Genomic DNA, 4944 nt, shown 5'->3' on the forward strand with positions numbered 1-4944 from the left:
GTGGTTCCTGCCGAAAGGCTTGTTTTTATTTTTATTTTTTTGAGACAGTGTCTCACTGTGTCACCCAGATTGGAGTGCAGTGGTGTAATCATGGCTCACCGCAGCCTCAACCTCCTGGGCTCAAGTGATCCTCCCACCTCAGTCTCCTGAGTAACTAGACTATAGGTACCTACCACCATGCCTGGCTAATTTTTGTATTTTTTGTAGAGACAGAGTTTCACCATGTTGTTTCCCAGGCTGGTCTTGAATCCTGGGCTCAAGTGATCCTTCCCCCTCAGCCTCTCAAGTACCGTGCCAGCACACCCAGCTAATTTTTTTTTTCTGTAAAGACAGAGTCTCACTATGTTGCCCAGGCTGGTCTCAAATTCCTGGGTTTAAGTTGTCGTCCTGCCTCAACCTCCCAAAATGCTTGGATTACAGGTGTGAGCCACCACACCTGGCTCAAATAGGCTTTTAAATCTTTCTTGTCTTGAAACATCTTCATTTGACTCAACTATTTCCTGTTGGCAATAGTTATATTATTGTGTACTTGTCTTAATGAAGAGTGCATAGCTTAGTGACAAGGGAGATAAATCATATAGCTGTCTCTCAAGATAGTGAAGACGTTTGACAAAACATTTTAAAACTTTTTAAAACATCAGAACCATCAAAGATATAACAAGATAATGAGAAATCACTGGGCCAAAATTTGAGAGAAGGCTGAAATCTAGAGAGAGGAGCCCACTACTTGTAGTAAAAGAAGGTTTTTGCTAATGCTGAAAGGCAGGTGAGATTTGAGCACCACTTTTGGGTGATTTAAGGGACAAAAGGTGGAACCCAGGGTCTGCCAAAGGAAAGGGCCTGATTTGCTATCCTAAATTTAGTTTTTGTTGTTGTTTTCGATATTTATGTTTGTTTTGTGTTTTTGAGATGGAGGCTTGCTCTGTTGCCCAGGCTGGAGTGCAGTGGCCCAATCTTGGTTCACTGCAACGTCTGCCTCTGGGGTTTAAGCGATTCTCCTTCCTCAGCCTCCTGAGCAGCTGGTGTGCACCACCAGGCCCGGCTAATTTTTGTATTTTTAATAGAAACAAGGTTTCACCATATTGGTCAGGCTGGTCTCATGCTCCTGACCTCGCTGGTCTCCAGCTCCTGACTTCGAGTGCTCTGCCCTCCTTGGCCTCACAAAGTGCTGAGATGATGGGCGTGAGCCACCGTGGCTGGCCACAAACTTACTTTGGAGACACTAAAGTACTGCTCTCTAGAAGAACAGATGAACTTAGAGTAAGGAAAGCCTTGCTTAGACTGCAGCCATGTTGATTTGTGACATAAAGTCATGTTCCAAGATCTGACGGTGTCATTAATGTCATATTAATGCATACTAATACGGCTCCCTAGCAGAAGCAAATGTAAATTATCCTTGAAGGGAGATGCAACACATTACCTGTTACCTATGTTCACAAGTTGCTTTTACAATTTTTTTTTTTGAGATGGAGTCTCGTTCTGTTGCCAGCCTGGAGTGCGGTGGAGCAATCTCCGCTCATTGTAACCTGCGCCTCCTGGGTTCAAGCCATTCTCCTGCCTTAGTCTCTTGAGTAGCCGGGATTACAGGCATGCACCATCATGCCAGGCTAATTTTTGTATTTTTAATAGAGACAAGGTTTGACCATATTGGTCAGGCTGGTGACCTCGTGATCCGCCCACCTCAGCTTCCCAAAGTGCTGCATTGCAGGCGTGAGCCACTGCACCTGGCTGCTTTTACAAATATTTAAAAAATTACAGTGGCTAGGCCAGGCACATTGGCTCACACCTGCAATACCAGCTACTTGGAAGGCTGAGGCAAAAGAATCACTTGAACCAGGTAGTGGATATTGCAGTGAGCCAAGATCATGCCACTGCACTCCAGCCTGGGTGACAGAGCGAGACTCTGTCTCACACACACACACACACACACACACACAAAAAATTTACAGTGTCTAGCATTCAAACTCACAAGGGGACAAGATCCCATGAATGGCAACTAGCACAAGCAACAGACTACAGACATAGGCCCTAGGTTCTCTGAACAGTAGACTTATCAGATACAGACCCAGTGCGGTGGCTCACTCCTCTAATCCCACACTTTGGAGGCCAAGGCAGAGAGATTGCTTGAGTACAAGAGTTTGAGACCAACCTGGGCAATGTGGTGAGACCCCATCTCTGCTAAAATTTAAAAAACTACCGATTCAGGAGCTAATTTGGAGGCTGGGGTGGGAGTATCACTTGAGCAGGGGAGATAGAGGTTGCAGTGAGCCAAGACTGTGCCACTGCTTTCCATCTTAGCTGACAGAGTAAGACCTTGTCTCAAATAAAAATAAATAAATCAAATTTGTTTTTTTAAAAATATCAGAGATTATAAGCAAACAACTAAAACCAAAAAATAAAAAATATATATGAAGTACTATTATAGATTTGAGGAAGAATCATTATAAATTCTAGACGTAAAAAAATGATATTAAAAAAAACTAAGAAATTGGTGAATTGATCTTTGCATAAGTTACACAGAACTCAAGATAAAATTAGAGAGCTGGAAGATGGGTCCAAAAAAACTATCAAGAATGAACCACGGAAAGGCAAAAAAAAAAAAAAAAGGAAAGTATTGAAGAAGCATCTTAGGGTCTTGGCAGGAAAGAGATTGCAAACTCAAATCGAGTAAGTTTTAAAAAGTGTAATAAAGGAATTATTTACAAAGGCATGAGCAGGGTTTAGTGAAATCATAAAAAAAATGGTGCAGTTGGGTTAAAATCAATGGAAGTTCTTACTGCCTCTCAGCCTCAATAGGCAAGAAAGGAATGGCTTCTAGAACACAGAAAAAGAGGGCTGCACAACTGGCCCGTGGCTTCAACAGAGGAATACAGCCATGGTAACTTCACAGCAAGGAAACCATGGCGTGGGGCAGGGAAGTGATGATAGCAAGAAATGCAGGAACCTCAGTCTTTTTCCACACTTTTTTTTTTTTTTTTTTTTTTAGACGGAGTTTCGCTCTTCTTACCCAGGCTGGAGTGCAATGGCGCTATCTCGGCTCACCGCAACCTCCGCCTCCTGGGTTCAGGCAATTCTCCTGCCTCAGCCTCCTGAGTAGCTGGGACTACAGGCACTGCCACCATGCCCAGCTAATTTTTTGTAGTTTTAGTAGAGACGGGGTTTCACCATGTTGACCAGGATGGTCTTGATCTCTTGACCTGGTGATCCACCCACCTCGGCCTCCCAAAGTGCTGGGATTACAGGCTTGAGCCACCGCGCCCGGCCTTCTTTTTCCACACTTTTATTTCCTACCAATGCTCCTATTGGTGAAACCCAGCTGGAAGCCAGAGGTAAGAGTAAAGAAGCCAGTTAATTTAGTCCATTAATATCTGCCTCTTGGCCAGACACAGTGGCTCACATCTGTAATCACAGCACTGTGGGAGGCTGAGGCGGGCAGATCACTTGAGGTCAGGAGTTCGAGAACATGGCAAAACCACTTCTCTACTAAAAATACAGAAATTAGCCAGCTGTGGTGGTGCACACCTATAGTTCTAGCTACCTAGGAGGCTGAGGCAAGAGAAATTGTTTGAACCCTATGTTGGCCAGGCTGATCTTGAACTCCTGACCTCAGGTGATCCGCTCTGCTTTGGCCTCCCGAAGTGTTGGGATTACAGGCATGAGCCACCGTACCCAGTGGGAAATTTTTCTTTCTTTCTTTTTTTATTCTTTGAGATGGAGATGGAGTTTCACTCTTGTCCACCTCAGGCTGGAGTGCAGTGGCATGGCATGATGTCAGCTCACCGATACCTCTGCCTCCCAGGTTCAAACGATTCTCCTACTTCAGCCTCCCCAGTAGCTGGGATTACAGGCGCGTGCCACCACGCTCGGCTAATTTTTGTATTATTAGTAGACGTGGGGTTTCACCATGTTGCCCAGGCTAGTCTTGAACTCCTGACCTCAGGTGATCTGCCAGCCTTGGCCTCCCAAAGTGCTGGGATTACAGGTGTGAGCCACCACGCCTGGCCTCAAATTCACTTTTAAGTATATACTCTATAGAAAAACATCTGCATGTAGGCAAAAAAAAAAAAAAAAAGACAGCAGATATGCATAGCAGCATTATTTGTAATAGTCACAACCTAGAAACCACCCAAATATCAATTAACAGCAGAATGGATAAATAATTGTGTTATAGTCATACAATGCAATACTGTACAATAATTAATATGAAGCAATTATAATGATGTTGAAAGAAACTACGTTATGTAAATACAATGATGTACATTCTTTTATATTACGTAAAATAATACCTAATGTGTCGTATCATTTATATGACTGAAATACAAGAAAAAACAAATGGTAATACTTAAGGATATATACTGAAGTAGTAAATCTGTAATGGAAAGCAAGGATGTGATTGCCATAAAAGTCAGGATAGTACTTAATTAGTACTTAATGTAGTTGGGAGGTATGGGGTAGGGACTGGGAAGAGTCACGTGCAAGGCTTCTGGAAAGCTGAAAACATTTTTATTTATTTGTTTAGAGATGAAATCTTGCTTTGTTGCCCAGGCTGGAGTGCAGTGGTTTGATCTCAGCTCAGTGCAACCTCCGTCTCCCAGGTTCAGGTGATTCTTCTCCCTCAACCTCCCAAGTAGCTGGGACTACAGGCATGCCTGGCTAATTTTTTCTTTTTGATGAATGAGAGGTTCTTCCATTGCCCAGCCTGTCCTCAAATGCATAGCCTCTCCTTCTTAAGTGCCAGGACAACTGGTCTGAACCACCAAGACTCCCAAATTTTTGTATTTTTAGTAGAGACTGGGTTTCTCCATGTTGGCCAGGCTGCTCTCCCAACTCCTGACCTCAGGTTAGCCACCCACCTTGACCTCCCAAAGTGCTGGGATTACAGGCATGAGCTTGAAAATTTTTTTTACTTTATTGATTCAGATGGTGGTTATAGGGATGTTCACT

The sequence above is a fragment of the Cebus imitator genome, unplaced genomic scaffold, assembly GCF_001604975.1.
Source record: "Cebus imitator isolate Cc_AM_T3 unplaced genomic scaffold, Cebus_imitator-1.0 Scaffold74, whole genome shotgun sequence".
Taxonomy (NCBI): domain Eukaryota; kingdom Metazoa; phylum Chordata; class Mammalia; order Primates; family Cebidae; genus Cebus; species Cebus imitator.